At 39.2% G+C, this 20,322-nt stretch overlaps 1 non-coding gene across 1 annotated transcript; it reads right to left on the bottom strand.

Annotated features, from left to right (window-relative positions):
- Positions 1-2,767: 2,767 nt before the first annotated feature.
- On the bottom strand, positions 2,768-2,875 carry LOC130971921 (small nucleolar RNA R71). Its single transcript, XR_009083122.1, has one exon. It is a non-coding gene; the product is annotated as a small nucleolar RNA R71 (small nucleolar RNA).
- Positions 2,876-20,322: the final 17,447 nt, after the last annotated feature.

The following is a 20,322-nucleotide window of genomic DNA, read 5'->3' as shown; positions in this document are numbered from 1 at the left end:
TTCGTGGTATAAGCTAGAATTGATGGCGGCATTCAAGAGAATCCGGAAGGTCTTGTCTGTGGTATTCTGAGTAGGATTCAAGGATTGAATGACTGTGAGGAGCTTCAAACTCCTGAAGGCTGGGCGTTAGTGATAGACGCAAAAGAATCACTGGATTCTATTCCAACCTGATTGAGAACCGACAAATGATTAGTCGTGCTGTGACAGAGCGCGTTGAACATTTTCACTGAGAGGACGGGACTGTAGCCACTGACAACGGTGATGCCCAACATACAGCTTGCCATGGAAAGGAGTAAGAATGATTGGATGAAGACAGTAGGAAAGCACAGAGACGGAAGGGACAAAGCATCTCCATACGCTTATTTGAAATTCTCACCAATGAATTACATAAGTATCTCTATCCTTATTTTATGTTTTATTCATATATCATCCATAACCATTTGAATCTGCCTGACTGAGATTTACAAGGTGACCATAGCTTGCTTCATACCAACAATCTCCGTGGGATCGACCCTTACTCGCGTAAGGTTTATTACTTGGACGACCCAGTGCACTTGCTGGTTAGTTGTGCGAAGTTGTGATAAAGAGTTGAGATTGCAATTGAGCGTACCATGTTGATGGCGCCTGATGATCACAATTTCGTGCACTAAGTTTTTGGCGTCGTTGCTGGGGATTGTTTAAGTTTGGACAACTGACGGTTCATCTTGTTGCTTAGATTAGGTATTTTTCTTCAGAGTTCTTAAGAATGAATTCTAGTGTTTCAAGGTGATGTTCTTATCGTCACCAAAGCTGATTGATTCTCATCAATTTAGCTCTTGAATGTAATGTCCTGCTGAAGCTTGGCTAGCCATGTCTAATTTCTTTAGACTAAAGCTTTAGACTAACATTGCATGATTCCTGGAATTCTCATTAAGAATTTTGATATCCTTATTTTCTTTCAATTTTCGAAAAAAAAATCCAAAAGAATTATAAAATCTTAAAACCAAAAATATGTTTTGTTTCTTGTTTGAGTCTAGTGTCTCATTTTAAGTTTGGTGTCAATTGCATATTTCTATTCTTCTTGCATTTTTTTGAATTCATTCATGTGTCTTAATTGATCTTCAAGTTGTTCTTGATGATTTCCTTGTTCTGATCATTAAATTCCCTTGTCCTGAGTGTTTTGTTGTTTCTCATATGCATTCTTATTTTGTTAGTGTCAATAGTATACAAACTTCTAAGTTTGGTGTCTTGCATGCATTGTTTATTTGATCTTAGTTTCATTTTGATTATTCCTCATTATTAAAAATCCAAAAAAAAATTTAATTTGTGTCTTTTCAAGTCAATAATACAGAGAATCGAAGATTCAGAACATACAGCAGAGGAATTACACAGAAAAAGCTGGGTGTTCAAAACGCCCAGTGAGGAAGGAAAACTGGCGTTTAAACGCCAGCCAGGGTGCCTGGCTAGGCGTTTAACGCCCAAAAGGGGTGAGTTTTGGGCGTTAAACGCTAGAATGTATACCATTCTGGGCATTTAACGCCAAGATGGCACAAGAGGGAAGATTTTATTTTTAATTCAAATTTTTTTCAAGTTTTCAAAATTTTTCAAAATCAAATCTTTTTCAAATCATATCTTTTCAATCATATATTTTCAAAATCAATTTCTTTCCATTTTCAAAAATACTTGCTAACAATTAATGATTTGATTCAACATTTCAATTATGTTGCCTTTTCTGTTGAGAAAGGTTTAATGTCTGAATCATATCTTTTAAATTTCTTGTTAGCCAAGTCATTAATTTTCAAAATCAAATCTTTTTAAATTATTTTTCAATCATATCTTTTTAATCATATCTTTTTAAAACCATAACTTTTCAATCATATATTTTTAATCACATCTTTTTCAAAATAGTTTTCAATCATATCTTTTTGATTTCTACTTTCAAAAATTTTTTCAAAAATCACTTTATTTCTTTCCCCATCTTATTTTTCGAAAATTATTCTTCAATTTTTCAAAAATTTTTTAAAATCTTTTAAATTTATTTTCAAAAAAAATTTCTTCCCCTAATTCTCACATCCTTCTATTTATGGACTAACACTCCTCCTCAATGCACAATTCGAACTCTATCTTTCTAGATAAATTCAAATTCTTCTTCTACCCTTTCCTTCTTCTTTTCCTCTGACACCTCAAAGAATCTCTATACTGTGACATAGAGGATTCTATATTTTCTTGTTCACTTCTCTTTCATATGAGCAGGAGCAAAGACAAAAGCATTCTTGTTGAGGCTGACCCTGAACCTGAAAGGACCTTAAAGCGAAAGCTAAAAGAAGCAAAAGCACAACTCTCTGTAGAGGACCTAACAGAAATCTTCAAAGAAGAAGAACCTATGGCAGCCGAAAACAACAACAATGCCAACAATGCAAGGAAGGTGCTAGGTGACTTTACTGCACCTACTCCCGACTTCTATGGGAGAAGCATCTCTATCCCTGCCATTGGAGCAAACAACTTTGAGCTTAAGCCTCAATTAGTTTCTCTAATGCAACAGAATTGCAAGTTCCATGGACTTCCATTAGAAGATCCTCATCAGTTTTTAGCTGAATTCTTGCAAATCTGTGACACTGTCAAGACCAATGGGGTTGACCCTAAGGTCTACAGACTTATGCTATTCCCTTTTGCTGTAAGAGACAGAGCTAGGATATGGTTGGACTCACAACCTAAAGAAAGCCTGAACTCTTGGGAAAAGCTAGTCAATGCCTTCTTGGCAAAGTTCTTTCCACCTCAAAAATTGAGTAAGCTTAGAGTGGAAGTCCAAATCTTCAGACAGAAGGAAGGTGAATCCCTCTATGAAGCTTGGGAAAGATACAAACAATTGATCAGAAAGTGTCCCTCTGACATGCTTTTTGAATGGAGCATCATAGGTATCTTCTATGATGGTCTGTCTGAACTGTCCAAGATGTCATTGGACAGCTCTGCTGGAGGATCTCTTCATCTGAAGAAGACGCCTGCAAAAGCTCAGGAACTCATTGAAATGGTTGCAAATAACCAATTCATGTACACTTTTGAAAGGAATCCTGTGAACAATGGGACGAATCAGAAGAAAGGAGTTCTTGAGATTGATACTTTGAATGCCATATTGGCTCAGAACAAAATATTGACTCAGCAAGTCAATATGATTTCTCAAAGTCTGTCTGGAATGCAAGCTGCACCAGGCAGTACTAAGGACGCTTCATCTGAAGAAGAAGCTTATGATCCTGAGAACCCTTCAATGGAAGAGGTGAATTACATGGGAGAATCCTATGGAAACACCAATAACCCTTCATGGAGAAATCATCCAAATCTCTCATGGAAGGATCAACAGAGACCTCAACAAGGTTTCAACAATAATAATGGTGGAAGAAACAGGTTTAACAATGGCAAGCCTTTTCCATCATCTTCTCAGCAACAGACAGAGAATTCTAAGCAGAGCCACTCTAACTTAGCAACCATGGTCTTTGATCTAATCAAAACCACTCAAAGTTTCATGACTGAAACAAGGTCCTCCATTAGGAATTTGGAGGCACAAGTGGGTCAGCTGAGCAAGAAAATTACTGAACTCCCTCCTAGTACTCTTCCAAGCAATACAGAAGAGAATCCAAAAGGAGAATGCAAGGCCATTAACATGACCCACATGGCCGAACTTGGAGAGGAGGAAGAGGCAGTGATCGCCACTGAGGAAGACCTCAATGGACGTCCACTGGCCTCCAATGAGTTCCCTAATGAGGAACCATGGGAATCTGAGGCTCATAATGAGACCATAGAGATTCCATTGGATTTACTTCTGCTATTCATGAGCTCTGATGAGTATTCTTCCTCTGAAGAGGATGAAGATGTCACTAAAGAGCAAGTTGCCAAGTACCTTGGAGTAATCATGAAGCTAAATGACAAGTTATTTGGTAATGAGACTTGGGAGAACGAACCTCCTTTGCTCACCAAAGAACTGGATGACTTGACTAGGCAGAGATTACCTTAAAAGAGACAGGATCCTGGGAAGTTTTCAATACCTTGTACCATAGGCACCATGACCTTTGAGAAGGCTCTGTGTGACCTAGGGTCAAGCATAAACCTCATGCCTCTCTCTGTAATGGAGAAGCTAGGGATCTTTGAGGTGCAAGCTGCAAGAATCTCACTAGAGATGACAGATAATTCAAGAAAACAAGCTTATGGACTTGTAGAGGATGTTTTGGTGAAAGTTGAAGACCATTACATCCCTGCTAATTTCATAGTCCTAGAGACTGGGAAGTGCATGGATGAACCCATCATCCTTGGCAGACCCTTCCTAGCCACAGCAAAGGCTGTGATTGATGTTGACAGAGGAGAATTGATCATTCACGTGAATGAAGAATCCTTTGTGTTTAAGGCTCAAGGATATCCCTCTGTTACCATGGAAAGGAAGCATGAAGAGCTTCTCTCAAAACAGAGTCAAACAGAGCCCCCACAGTCAAACTCTATGTTTGGTGTTGGGAGGCCACAACTAACTTCTAAATTTGGTGTTGAACCCCCACATTCAAACTCTAAGTTTGGTGTTGGGAGGTTCCAACATTGCTCTGAGTATCTGTAAGGCTCCATGAGAGCCCACTGTCAAGCTACTGACATTAAAGAAGCGCTTGTTGGGAGGCAACCCAATGTTATATTTATCTAATTTCCTTTGTTATTTTATGTTTTCTGTAGGTTGATGATCATGGAAAGTCACAAAATCAATTGAAAAAGCAAAGACAGAATAAAAAACAGAAAGAAAAACAGCACACCCTGGAGGAAAACCTTGCTGGCGTTTAAACGCCAGCAAGGGCAGCAAATGGGCGTTTAACGCCCAGTCTGGCACCATTCTGGGCGTTTAACGCCAGAAAGGGGCACTGATGACAAGTCATCATATACCCATTTTTCAAGCTAATTTCACTTGTTTTATTAGCATTTATGCACTTTCTTGCATCCTAAGTAATTGATTTGGAGTGAAAATGCATAACTTCTTTAAATCAAACAACCACCATGAAATTTATGTTAACTCATGAGGTTTAAGCTAAATTTAATTGATTTTTAATTGATTTATAAGCCTTGTGAATTTAGTGATACTTGGAGTGGTTGTTTTGGTTTATTGTAGGTGAAGAAAAGAAAAAAAAGGGAAAAGCGTGGCCTAAGGAAGTGTGGCCCAAGGAGAAGAAAATGTGGTCAAAGAGAGAAGAAGTGTGGCGCACAACATGAGGAAGGCAAGCATTGCCCTCCACAAGGGCACACTGCCCTCTAGGAGGGCAACATAAGGGAACAAAGCATGAAAGGCAATTCTGCCCTGCCCACTACAAGGGCAGAGCACAAATCTGTGCCTTGGAATCAAGAGGAACAAAACCTTGCCCTGCCCTCCACAAGGGCAGTATCGGGCTCACCAAGGGAAGAAAATCAATGGAAAATGTCTACAATGCTTGCCACAAGAGTTGAACACGGGACCATGAGGAAGCAAGGAATTAAGCCTCACTTTGGTACCAAGAAAGCCAAGGAAAATGGGTGGCGTGTGTAGCATCCAAGTTTCGAACTCGGGACGTCAAAGTGGAAACACTGCCCTGCCCTCCGCGAGGGCAGGGCAGCATGTTGTTGTGGCACGAATCTGGCGCACCAAGGCACGATTCTGGCGCACCAAGGCACGATTCTGGCAGCACCAACAGCGCACCACAGCACGATTCTGGCGCACCAACTTTTTCTGCCCTGCCCTCCGCGAGGGCAGGGCAGCATTCTGCCCTGCCCTCCGCAAGGGCAGGGCAGCATTCTGCGCACCAAGCCTGCACCACGCCGCACCACGCACGCACCAAGCACCAAATCCTGCCCTACCCTCCACAAGGGCAGGGCAGCCTCCTGGAAGCAACTTCTCATGGGCCAAAAATTGAATTAAAAATCTAATTTAATTCAATTCTTCACCAAATCAAAAGCCCATCCAAATCCCAAGATCCAAGAATAGAAAGTCTATAAATAGGAGTTAGTTTGATGTAATTAGGACCTTTACTTTCACTTTTGAACTTTTGACATTTACCTTTTACTTGATTTTTGAATTTAATACTTCCTTGGAAGCTTTGAATTCTGCAACTTCTCTTGGTGACTTCACTGAGATTTCAGAGAATTGGGGAGGAGAATTGATCTCTCTTCTTCCTCGTTCTTGCTGGAGCACTTTTACTTTTCTTGTTTTGAGTTTTGGGTGTGAAGAGTTGAGGAAATTCTGTCTTAACCTCCATTCAAAATCTCTTTAATTCCTTTCTGCACAATTAAATTGAATTTCAATTTCCTTTACTGCTTATTCTTCAATTTCTTGTCAATAGCTTTGTGAACTTGGATCTGGAAAGGCAATTGAGATCTAGGCTTTGCTACCTAGTCTCTAGAGACCTGAGATCCCAATTTACTTTTGGTTCTTCTGTGAACCTTTGCTGCACTTTATTTCCTTACTGTTTGAATCATAATTGTTTCTAATTCAATTCCTGCTCTATTGATTGTTGCAATTTACATTCTCTTGCTTAAATTCTGAAATCCATGTCCTCAAATCCCATTTACATTCACGCAATTTATATTCCTTGCAATTTAAGTTACTGCAATTTACATTTCTTGCACTTTAAGTTTCAGTCATTTACTTTCTTGTTCTTTAAGATTCTGCAAGTTTACTTTCCTGCTCTTAAATTTACTGCAATTTTCCCTTCCCCCTTTACATTCCAAGCAATTTAGCTTCTGTTAAAACACAAATCACTCAACCAATACTTGATTCGCTTGACTAAACCAACCACTGAACTAAAATTGCTCAATCCTTCAATCCCTGTGGGATCGACCTCACTCACGTGAGTTATTATTACTTCATGCGACCCAGTACACTTGCCGGTGAGTTTTGTGTCGGATCGTTTTCCGCACATCAAGTTTTTGGCGCCGTTGCCGGGGATTGAAATAGATTGACAATGATTAAGTGAAGTGGAGGTCTAGATTAAGCACTTTTTCTTTTCTGTTTCTCTAACACACTAACTGTTTGAATTTTTGCTTAAACTAACTAAAACTTCATTCTAGCCATAGATTGAAGTTTTATTGATTTTCTGGATCTGTGTGTTTATTGTTGTGTGTTTGTATGTCAAGTACAGGAAGATCTTCCCCTATCCTCTCTGAAATTGACCAAAGAACTCTTCGAAGAATAAGAAGAGCTGAAAGAGGAAAGAACGTTATTGGAGAGGAAGAATCTGAGGAGGAATTCCAAGAAATGGAAGGAGATCCATCAAATCCCAATCAACCAGAAGGAGGAGCCAACAATAATCAACAACAAAGAAGAGTACTGGCTTCCTATACATTTGCAAATGCTAGACACTGTGGGAGTAGCATTCTTCCCCCCAATGTCAATGCAAACAACTTTGAATTAAAGCCACAACTCATCACTTTGGTTCAAAACAACTGTTCTTTTGGAGGAGGACCATTGGAAGACCCAAATCAACACTTATCCACCTTCTTGAGGATTTGTGACACTGTTAAAACTAATGGTGTGCCTCCTGACAGTTACAAGTTGTTGCTCTTTCCATTTTCTCTCGGAGACAAAGCCACTCAATGGCTAGAAACGTTCCCAAAGGAAAGCATCAACACTTGGGATGATTTGGTGAGCAAGTTTCTTGCCAAATTTTACCCCCCTCAAAGAATCATAAGGTTGAAGACTGAGGTGCAGACATTCACTCAAATGGAGGCTGAGAATTTATATGAAGCATGGGAAAGATATAAAGCTCTATTGAGAAAGTGTCCACCAGAGATGTTTACTGAATGGGATAAGTTGCAAAATTTCTATGAAGGACTTACTCTGAAGGCTCAAGAAGCACTTGATCACTCAGCTGGAGGCTCATTACAACTCATGAAAACCACAGAGGAAGCTCAAAACCTCATTGATATGGTGGCCAACAACCAATATTTCTTTGCTCATCAAAGACAACGCCAACCATCACAGAGAAGAGGAGTAATGGAGTTAGAAGGAGTGGATTCAATTCTAGCTCAGAATAAGATGATGCAGCAGCAGATTCAACAACAGTTTGAGCAAATGGCCAAAAGAATTGATGGCCTGCAAGTGGCAGCAGTGAGCACCACAAGCCAACCATCAACCACATGGGTGCAAAGTGAAGAGAACCAAGAGGAGACAACAAGGAATCAAGAGATGTTAATCAGAGGAATTGAGGAGCAGATAGCTCAACGGGCGAAGTACTTCGCAGAAATGGGTGAGAAGAAACCAAATACTTTCCTCAAAACCATTGAAGACAAACCAACCAACAACGAAGATGCTACAAAGAAGGAAGGATGGAAGAGGATCATAGAGGACAATGAGAAAATACTGGACAAAGGAAGTACCAGCCAAGAAAAACACAACAAGGAATTCTTTCAAGGAGAGACAGAGGATAGAACTAAAGAAAAGCAGAAAATCCCCACTGGAAAATTTTCACTAGGGGATAGAGTGATGACCAATATTCAAACCATGAAGGTGTCCCCACAGTTGTCTGATCACTACATTGTAACTAAGATCCTTCCACAAGAATTTATAGAGGTCATCAAAGAGGAAACCGGAAGGAAGTTCATAGTGAAGAAAGACAAGCTAAGGCACTGGGATTTTCAACCTCCATGATCAGCAGAACAGAAGATGTCAAGCTAGTAACAATAAAAGAGCGCTTGTTGGGAGGCAACCCAACCTGAGGTAGTTTTCTTTTCATAGCTCTTTCAATAAAAAGGTTGAATAATTAGTATGCATTGCAAGGAGCTAAGTTTGGTGTTGCACACCAAAACAATTTAAGGGAGAATGAAGGATTCTAAGTTTGGTGTTCCACCACAAAATCTCATTTAAAAACACATTCTCACCTCTTGTATAGTGCTAGCTCTAAGCAATCAAACAAATTATCCAACTAATTAACTGCTTTCTAGCTTTAATTTCATAATCTTTAGCAAGGATACAGGGTTTCAAATATGGTTAATGATGACAAGTCATCTTAGCCTAGTTTTACTAGTCTTTTTCTTTTGTTTTTACTTGAATTTTGCACTTTCTTAAGCTACAAGCAAGCCAATTTAGGTAGATTTTCATGCTTCCTTTGATTGAATCAACCATATGTGAATTAATGCAAATTCATGAGATTTGATGACATAATTGATGCATATTAAGATAGAATGATCATCTCATGATTTTGAGCATAGCTTTGATGTGTTTGGTTGATTTATGATAGGTGAAGAAAGCTTGGAAAAGGATTGAAGTGAGAAGGAATGGCTAGAAGCTAAGAGGAGACAATGAATCAAGTGAGATTGAACCAGGAACAAATGAAGTTGGAGTTGAAGTTAGCCCCCAAACGTTGGCATAAACTTTTGAACTTGAAGTTAGCCTCAACGTTAGTGATGAGCGGATATTTTGTACGCTTTTTGGGGGTAATTTCATGTAGATTTTAGCATGTTTCAGTTAGTTTTTAGTAAAATAATATTAGTTTTTAGGCAAAAATCATATTTCTGGACTTTACTATGAGTTTGTGTGTTTTTCTGTGATTTCAGGTATTTTCTGGCTGAAATTGAGGGAGCTGAGCAAAAATCTGACATAGGCTGAAAAAGGACTGCTGATGCTGTTGGATCCTGACCTCCCTGCACTCGAAATGGATTTTCTGGAGCTACAGGAGTCCAATGGGCGCGCTCTCAACGGCGTTGGAAAGTAGACATCCAGGGCTTTCCAGCAATATATAATAGTCCATACTTTGCGCGAAGATTTACGACGTAACTTGGCGTTGAACGCCAATTACACGCTGCTGTCTGGAGTTAAACGCCAGAAAAACGTCATGATCCGGAGTTGAACGCCCAAAACACGTCAAAACTTGGAGTTTGACGCCAAGAAAGGCCTCCACACGTGGAAAGCATTAGTCTCAGCCCCAGCACACACCAAGTGGGCCCCAGAAGTGGATTTCTGCACCAATTATCTTAGTTTATTCACTTTTCTGTAAACCTAGGTTACTAGTTTACTATTTAAACAACTTTTACAGACTTATCTTGTACCTCATGACATTTTCAGATCTGAATTACATACTTTTGACGGCATGAGTCTCTAAACTCCATTGTTGGGGGTGAGGAGCTCTGCAACGTCTCAATGATTTAATACAATTCCTTTGTTTTCCATTCAAACACGCTTGTTCTTATCTAAGATGTTTATTCGCGCCTAACTGTGGAGAAGGTGATGATCCGTGACACTCATCACCTTCCTCAACCCATGAACGTGTGCCTGACAACCACCTCCGTTCTACATCAGATTGAATGAATATCTCTTAAATTCCCCAACAGAATCTTCGTGGTATAAGCCAGATTGATGGCAGCATTCATGAGAATCCGGAAAGTCTAAACCTTGTCTGTGGTATTCCGAGTAGGATTCCGGGATTGAATGACTGTGACGTGCTTCAAACTTTAACCTGCTGGGCGTTAGTGACAAACGCAAAAGAGGGATTCTATTCCAGTAGGAGCGGGAACCAACCGGTGATTGGCCGTACTGTGACAGAGTGCGTGCATTAGCTTTCACTGCGAGGATGGGAAGTAGCCACTGACAACGGTGACACCCTACAAAGAGCTTGCCATGGAAGGAACCTGCGTGTGAGAAGAGGATTTCAAGGAAGAGTTGAAGTCAGAGGACAAAGCATCTCCAAAACTCCAACATATTCTCCATTACTGCACAACAAGTAACGCTAGTATTCTTTATTATTCCAATATATTCCATAATCCTTTATAAACAAGTAACTCTATTGTTCAAGTAATCCAAACAATTTTCTTTCACATCCTGACTAAGATTAATGAAATAACATTGATTGCTTCAAACCAATAATCTCTGTGGATTCGACCCTTACTCACGTAAGGTATTACTTGGACGACCCAGTACACTTGCTGGTCAGTTGAACGAAGTTGATCTTGGACCATATTCTATTATCATATTCTATAAAGAGATACAATTTCGTCCACCAAGTTTTTGGCGCCGTTGCCGGGGATTATTGAGTTTGGACAATTGAAGGCTTATTTTATTTCTTAGATTAGGAATATTTTATTTTTATTTTTATTTTTTTTTATTGTTATAGAGTCACTAAATCTTGATAGGATAGTTTATTTTCAAAAAAAAAATTTCTTTTCAAAAATATTATTTTTCTTAATTAATTGTTAAATTTTCGTGAGTTTAGTGTCTTGTTCTAAGTTTGGTGTCAATTGCATATCTCATATTTTCTTTTAAAATTTTCGACTTGTGTTCTTTGTTCTTCATTGATCTTCAAGTTGTTCTTGCTTATTTTTCTTGTTTGATCTTGAGTTTTTCTTGTTCTGTGCCTTTTCTTGTTTTTCTTGTGCTTTTTCAAAATATTAGTTTTCAAAAATTTAGTTTATCCATAAAAATAATACATCTTTAAAATACATTACATTTTTAATTCAGTTGGTTATAGTGTTGGCTTATGTTCTTGGCAATTGGGCACCAGTTCTTTTGAAAATCTTTTTCAAAAATAATTTTTCTTGGTTTAATCTGTGCCAAACTTTAAGTTTGGTGTTTTCTTGTTAATTTTAATATAATTTTCGAAAATTTGTCTTGGTTTTCTAAAAATTTTAAGTTTGGTGTTCTTTCTTGTGTTCTTGGTGTTCTTGTGAATCTTCAAGGTGTTCTTGAGTTTTTCTTGTGTCTTGATCTTAAAATTTTTAAGTTTGGTGTTCCTTGGTGTTTTCCCTCCAAAAATTTTCGAAAAATAAGGAGCATTGGATCTAAAAATTTTAAGTCTTGTGTCTTTTGTGTGTTTTTCTCTTTCATCATAAAATTCAAAATTCAAAAATTTTTATTTTTCTAACTAATTTTGAACTAATTTTTTTCGAAAATCTTTTATAAAAATTCAATTTTCAATTTCAAAATATTTCCACTTTCTTTTATTTAATTTCGTTTTTATATTTTTTTAAAAAAAAAAATTTATACTTTCCAACTACTTTTTCGATTTTTTTTATTTATTTCATTTTTAATTATTACATCACCATATTTCAAACTATAAATTCTCAACTTGTATTCAATCATGGAAGCAAGTAGGAATGAACAGTCCAAGAGGACTCTGGGGTCATATGCTAACCCCACTACTGCTTCATATGGGAGTAGTATCTGTATACCCTCCATTGGAGTTAGTAGCTTTGAGCTGAATCCTCAGCTCATTATCATGGTGCAGCAAAACTGTCAGTACTCGGGTCTTCCACATGAAGAACCTACAGAATTTCTGGCACAATTTCTGCAAATTGCTGATACAGTACATGATAAGGAAGTGGATCAGGATGTCTACAGATTACTACTGTTTCCATTTGCTGTAAAAGATCAAGCTAAGAGGTGGTTAAACAACCAGCCTAAGAACAGCATAAAAACATGGAAACAGCTGTCAGAAAAATTCCTGAATCACTATTTCCCTCCCAAACGGATGACACAGCTAAGGCTAAGCATCCAAGGCTTCAAACAAGGAGATAATGAATCCCTTTATGATGCTTGGGAAAGATACAGAGAGATGCTAAGAAAATGCCCCTCTGAAATGTTTTCAGAATGGGTGCAATTAGACATCTTCTACTATGGGCTTACAGAAAAAGCTCAGATTTCTCTAGACCACTCAGCTGGTGGATCTATACACATGAGAAAAACAATTGAAGAAGCTCAAGAGCTTATTGATACAGTTGCCAGAAATCAGCATCTGTATCTAAGCAGTGAATCTTCCATGGAAGGAGAAGCTAAAACAGTAACTGCAGAACTCAATCCGGTGGATCAGGCTAATGAATTTAATAAGAAATTAGACTTTCTAACTCAGTAGCTAGCCGAATTCAAGGAGATATTACAGGAAACAAGAATGGCAAACAGGAACATGGAAGTGCAATTAAAGCAAACAGAAAAACAACTGTCAAAACAAATAGCAGAAGAATGCCAAGCAGTTCAATTAAGAAGTGGGAAAACATTAAATACCTCACTTCAAAGCAGCAAGAAGCAAGGAAATGAATGAATAGCTAATCAAAATCCCTCTGAGGACAAGCAGAGCCCAGAAAGGGATAAAGCTGGCGCTGAACGCCCAGACCATGCTGATTCCTGGCGTTCAACGCCAGAAACAAGCTTGAATCTGGCGTTGAACGCCCAAAAGGAGCATGGTTCTGGCGTTCAAACGCCAGTAACAAGCAAGGAAGTGGCGTCTAACGCCACTCCAGCTCCTACCTCTGGCATTCAAATGCCAGAAGGGAATCAGTCACATACAAGTGTTGATAACAAGGCTTCCCAACCCACTTCTGTAGGTAATAAAACTGCAGCAACTAAGGTTGAGGAATACAAAGCCAAAACGCCTTATCCTCAAAAACTCCGCCAAGCGGAACAGGATAAGCAATTTGCCCGCTTTGCAGACTATCTCAGGACTCTTGAAATAAAGATTCCGTTTGCAGAAGCACTTGAGCAAATACCCTCTTATGCTAAGTTCATGAAAGAGATCTTAAGTCATAAGAAGGATTGGAGGGAAACTGAAAAAGTTTACCTCACTGAAGAATGCAGTGCAGTCATTCTGAAAAGCTTACCTGAGAAGCTTAAAGATCCTGGGAGCTTTATGATACCATGCACATTAGAAGGTGTTTGTACCAAGCAAGCTTTATGTGATCTTGGGGCAAGTATCAACCTAATACCTGCATTTACTATCAGAAAGCTTGGTTTAGCTGAAGAAATTAAACCAACCAGGATATGTCTTCAACTTGCTGATGGCTCCATTAAATACCCATCAGGCGTGATTGAAGACATGATTGTCAAGGTTGGGCCATTTGCCTTTCCTACTGACTTTGTGGTGCTGGAAATGGAGGAGCACAAGAGTGCAACTCTCATTCTAGGAAGACCTTTCCTAGCAACTGGCCGAACCCTCATTGATGTCCAAAAAGGGGAAGTAACCTTGAGAGTCAATGAGGAGGAGTTCAAGTTGAATGTTGTTAAAGCCATGCAACATCCAGACACCCCAAATGACTGCATGAGTGTTGATCTTATTGATTCTCTAGTAAGAGAGGTCAATATGGCTGAGAGTCTCGAATCAGAGCTAGAGGACATCTTTAAAGATGTTCAGCCTGATTTGGAGGAATCAGAGAAGATAATAGAACCTCTGAAAATCCCTCAAGAAGAGGAGAAACCTCCAAAACCCGAGCTCAAACCATTGCCACCATCCTTGAAATATGCATTTCTGGGAGAAGGTGAAACCTTTCCTGTAATTATAAGCTCTACCTTAGAGCCACAGGAAGAGGAAGCACTAATTCAAGTGCTAAGGACGGACAAGACAGCTCTTGGGTGGTCCATTAGTGATCTTAAGGGCATTAGCCCAGCCAGATGCATGCACAAGATCTTGTTGGAGGATGACGCCAAGCCAGTGGTTCAACCACAAAGGCGGCTGAACCCAGCTATGAAAGAAGTGGTGCAAAAAGAGGTCACTAAATTACTAGAGGCTGGGATTATTTATCCTATTTCTGACAGCCCCTGGGTGAGCCCTATTCAAGTTGTCCCTAAGAAGGGTGGCATGACAGTGGTTCATAATGAAAAAAATGAACTGGTTCCTACAAGGACAGTTACAGGGTGGCGTATGTGCATTGATTACAGAAGACTCAATACAGCCACCAGAAAGGATCATTTTCCTTTACCATTCATAGACCAGATGTTAGAAAGATTAGCAGGTCATGAATACTACTGCTTCCTGGATGGATATTCAGGTTATAATCAAATTGCAGTAGATCCCCAGGATCAGGAGAAAACGGCCTTCACATGTCCATCTGGAGTATTTGCATACAGAAGGATGCCATTTGGCCTGTGCAATGCACCTGCAACTTTTCAGAGGTGCATGCTCTCAATTTTCTCTGACATGGTGGAAAAATTTCTGGAAGTCTTCATGGATGACTTTTCAGTATTTGGAGACTCATTCAGCTCCTGCCTTAACCATTTAGCACTTGTTCTGAAAAGATGCCAAGAGACTAACCTGGTTTTAAACTGGGAAAAATGTCACTTTATGGTGATTGAAGGAATTGTCCTTGGGCACAAAATTTCGAACAAGGGGATAGAGGTGGACCAAGCTAAGGTAGAAGTAATTGAAAAATTACCACCACCTGCTAATGTTAAGGCAATCATAAGCTTTCTGGGACATGCAGGGTTCTACAGGAGGTTTATAAAGGATTTTTCAAAAATCGCCAAACCTCTGAGCAACCTGCTAGCTGCAGACATGCCATTTATCTTTGATGAGGAGTGTCTGCAAGCATTTGAAACTCTGAAAGCTAAATTGGTTACAGCACCAATCATCTCTGCACCAGACTGGACATTACCATTTGAACTAATGTGTGATGCCAGTGACCATGCCATTGGTGCAGTGTTGGGGCAAAGGCATGACAAGCTTCTGCATGTCATTTACTATGCCAGCCGTGTGCTAAATGATGCACAGAAGAATTACACAACCACAGAAAAAGAGCTACTTGCAGTGGTTTACGCCATTGACAAATTCAGATCCTACTTAGTAGGATCAAAAGTGATTGTGTACACTGATCATGCTGCTCTTAAATATTTACTCACAAAGCAGGATTCAAAACCCAGACTCATCAGATGGGTGCTGCTTCTGCAAGAGTTTGATATAGAAATAAGAGACAGAAAAGGGACAGAAAATCAAGTAGCAGATCACCTATCCTGAATAGAACCAGTGGGAGGGGCGTCCCTCCCTCTCACTGAAATTTCTGAAACCTTTCCGGATGAGCAATTACTAGCCGTCCAGGAAGTGCCATGGTTTGCAGACATTGCAAACTACAAGGCAGTGAGATTCATACCCAAAGAGTACAGTAAGGTGCAATCAAAGAAATTAATCACAGATGCAAAATACTATCTTTGGGATGAACCATATCTCTTTAAGAGATGTGCAGACGGAGTAATCCGTAGATGTGTGCCTAAAGAAGAAGCGCAGAAGATCCTCTGGCATTGCCATGGATCACAGTATGGAGGACATTTTGGAAGTGAACGAACAGCCACAAGAGTCCTCCAGAGTGGCTTCTACTGGCCTACTCTCTATAAAGATTCCCGAGCATTTGTGCTTAACTGTGATAGTTGCCAGAGATCAGGCAACCTGCCCCACAGTTATGCTATGCCTCAACAAGGAATCTTGGAAATTGAGTTGTTTGATGTATGGGGCATTGACTTCATGGGACCTTTCCCACCATCATACTCAAACACCTATATTCTGGTGGCAGTGGATTATGTATCCAAATGGGTGGAAGCTATTGCAACACCCACTAATGACACTAAAACAGTGTTAAAATTCCTCCAGAAATATATCTTCAGCAGATTTGGTATCCCCAGAGTGTTAATCAGTGATGGGGGTACTCATTTCTGTAATAAGCAGCTCTACTCTGCTCTAGTACGTTATGGAGTCAACCACAAGGTGGCTACTCCATATCACCCACAGACTAATGGGCAGGCGGAAGTCTCAAATAGAGAACTTAAAAGAATCCTGGAACGGACTGTAATTAACCGTAGAAAGGATTGGGCAAGAAGCTTGGATGATGCTCTGTGGGCATACAGAACAGCATTTAAGACCCCTATAGGGACCTCTCCATACCAGCTTGTGTATGGAAAGGCATGTCACTTGCCAGTGGAACTGGAACATAAGGCCTATTGGGCAACCAGATTCCTGAATCTTGATGCCAAAGTAGCTGGAGAAAAACGATTGCTCCAGTTAAATGAGCTAGAAGAGTTTAGACTCAATGCTTTTGAAAATGCAAAAATTTACAAGGAAAAAGCAAAAAAATGGCATGATAAGAAATTGTCATCCAGAGTCTTTAAACCAGGGCAGAAAGTTCTGCTATTTAATTCTAGGCTCAAATTATTCCCCGGGAAATTAAAATCCCGGTGGAGAGGTCCATATGTAATTACAAGTGTATCACCATATGGCTACATAGAGCTTCAAGATAATGACTCTAACAAAAAGTTCATTGTCAATGGACAAAGAGTTAAACACTATCTTGAAGATAATTTTGAGCAAGAATGCTCAAGACTGAGATTACATTGAAGATCAGTGACAGTCCAGCTAAGGACATTAAAGAAGCGCTTGTTGGGAGGCAACCCAGCCATTTACAAAGTTTATTTACTAATTAGATAAATTTTCTTTTCTTTACAGATATAGGTTCAAGTATCTTCAAAGGTGAAATAGCAATTGGTTGAAGTCACAGAGTTACAGGGAAAATTGGAAGCTCACTGGCATGAAAAAGCCAGTAAGAAATACTTTGGGCGTTAAACGCCCAAAAGAAGCTCTCACTGGGCGTTTAACGCCAGTGAAGGTAGCCATGTGGGCGTTAAACGCCAGAAAGGAGCATCTTCTGGGCGTTAAACGCCAGAAAGATGCACCTTCTGGGCGTTTAACGCCAGTCTGTTAGCATCCTGGGCGTTCAGAAAAACGCCCAGTGAAGAAGGACTTCCTGGCGTTCAACGCCAGAAAGAAGCACCAAATGGGCGTTGAACGCCCAGGAGAAGCAACATGTGGGCGTTAAACGCCCAAACCATGCAGCAGTTGGGCGTTTAACGCCAGGATGGTGGGGAGGAGGTACAATTTCGTTTTTAATCCAAATTTTTTTTATTTTTTTTATTTTTTTGTGTTTCAAACCATGATTTCTTGCATAAACATGTTTTAAATCATCACCCCTCAATCCAAATTAGTGTTCTAAAAATCCAAATTTTTAAAATCTCTTTTTCAAAAATATCAAATGTATCTTAATTTATAAAACCAATTGGCTTTCCAATTCAATCCATCATCTTTTCAAATTTGTTTCCAACACATCTACTATCTTTTAAAATCTTTTTCAAAATTAAAAATTTCAATTCTATCTTTTAAAAAAAAAAAAAATTTTCATATCTTTCTCTTTTTTTAAATTATATCTTTTTCTAATCATATCTTCTATCTTATCTCTTTCTTATTTTTTTTTTCGAAATTTACCCACCCCCCTCCCTATATCTTGTGTTCGGCGACTTCCTCCTCAACACCATCCAACACCTGCTCTCCTTCATTGCCTCTTCTTTCTTCTCTTTTGCTTGAGGACAAGCAAAGCTCTAAGTTTGGTGTGTTTTACCCGTGATCACAAAAACTATTGTGTCTCTTGATCATGGCCCCTAGAGGGAAGCAAACCACCCAAAAGGGCAAGGAAAAGAGCAATCCAAAGCCCCTCTGGAATCAAGGGAAGTTCTTAACTAAAGAACATTCAGACCATTACTACAAGATAATGAGTCACAGATCAGTGATCCTGGAAGTCAGATTTGATCTGAAAGAAGATGAATATCCGGAGATCCAAGAGCAGATTCGAAACAGGAATTGGGAAATTCTGGCCAATCCTGAAACGAAAGTGGGAAGGAACATGGTTCAGGAATTCTATGCTAATCTATGGCAGACAGAAAGGCAAAGAATCATTGGAGCAGCTATCTTTGACCACAAGACCGTAGTCAGAGGAAATATCATTCATACCAATGCTGACAAAATCAGGGAGATATTCAAGATTCCTCAACTGAAGGATGACCCAAACTCCTTTAATAGGAGAATGATGAGGATCAATAAAGGATTGGACAGGATCTTGGAAGATATATGCGTTCCTGGAGCCAAGTGGACTACCAGTACAACTGGCAACCCAGTTCAACTCAAAAGAGAAGATCTAAAACCAGTAGCTAGAGGCTGGCTGGATTTTATTAGTCGTTCCATATTACCCACCAGCAACCGTTCTGAAGTTACCATCAAAAGAGCTGTCATGATTCACTGCATCATGCTAGGAAAAGAAGTGGAAGTCCATCAGCTGATCTCATGTGAGCTATACAAGATTGCAAACAAGAATTCTACAGACGCCAAATTGGCTTATCCAAGCCTAATTTATATGCTTTGCAAAGATGCTGGAGTAAAGATGGGAATAACTGAATATATCCTAATTGAAAAGCCCATTACTGGAATATCAATGGTCAGACAACAGCAACAAGATGATTCAACCAAGAGGAGAGCACAAGAAGCCCTCCCAGAACTGCCCCAATTCGAATATTGGGAACATCTTGAGGCTTCTATTTCCAGATTGCAAGAAGCTATGGACCAAATAAAGGAAGAACAGAATAATCAAAGTAGCATGCTCTGCAAACTGCTCAAGGAACAGGAAGAGCAAGGGCGTGATATAAGGGAGCTGAAGCGCCAAAAATTAATCCTTGAACCACACTCAGAATAATTAGAGGAGCATCCACTCCTCAAAACAACAGGTTGCTGAGTTCCAATTTTCCTGCTCTAATTTAGTGATAGCGTTCTTTTTATTTTATTAAAATTCACCTTAGGAGATATTTAGTAGTAATTAGTATGTCTATTTTGATTTTATTTCCAATTAAGCTATAGTTTATTTTTCTCATCATCATCAGGCATGAATAAAGTAGTAGATTTTTTAGAATAAAGAAGTAATCTATATTTATGAGTTCTTAGTAATAAAGACTATAATTAATTATATGTGGTGGCAATACTTCTTGTTCTCTGAATGAATGCTTGAACAGTGCATAATATGTACTTTGAATTTGATGAATATTGGCTCCTGAAAGGATGAGGAACACGAAAAATATCATTGATGATCTGAAAAATCATGAAATTGATTCTTGAAGCAAGAAAAAGCAGTTCAAAAAAAAAAAAAAAAAAAAAAAAACAATATTCACAAGCCATGGGCACTAGCCAAGAGTAAAAAAGGGATCCAAGGCTTTGAGCATCAATGGATAGGAGGGCCCAAGGAAATAAAATCCAGGCCTAAGCGGCTAAATCAAGCTGTCCCTAACCATGTGCTTGTGTCATGAAGGTCCAAGTGAAAAGCTTGAGACTGAGTGGTTAAAGTCGTGATCCAAAGCAAAAGAGTGTGCTTAAGAGCTCTGGACACCACTAATTGGGGACTCTAGCAAAGCTGAGTCACAATCTGAAAAGGTTCACCCAGTTATGTGTCTGTGGCATTTTTTGTATCCGGTGGTAATACTGGAAAACAAAGTGCTTAGGGCCACAGCCAAGACTCATAAAATAACTGTGTTCAAGAATCAACATACTACACTAGGAGAGTCAATGATACTATCTGAATTCTGAGTTCCTAAGGATGCCAATCATTCTGAAATTTAAAAGATACAGGGAGATGCCAAAACTGTTCAGAAACAAAAAGCTACAAGCCCCGCTCATCTAATAAGAATCTGAGCTTCAATTAAAACTCTAAAATATATATTACTTCTTAATTTCTGTTAGAACCTATTTTATTCATCTAGTTGCTTGAGGACAAGCAACAGTTTAAGTTTGGTGTTGTGATGAG

This window comes from Arachis stenosperma, chromosome 3, assembly GCF_014773155.1.
Source record: "Arachis stenosperma cultivar V10309 chromosome 3, arast.V10309.gnm1.PFL2, whole genome shotgun sequence".
In the NCBI taxonomy this organism is placed as follows: domain Eukaryota; kingdom Viridiplantae; phylum Streptophyta; class Magnoliopsida; order Fabales; family Fabaceae; genus Arachis; species Arachis stenosperma.
The sequence above is the reverse complement of the archived record's forward strand: the minus strand, read 5'-3'. Positions and strand labels throughout refer to the sequence as shown.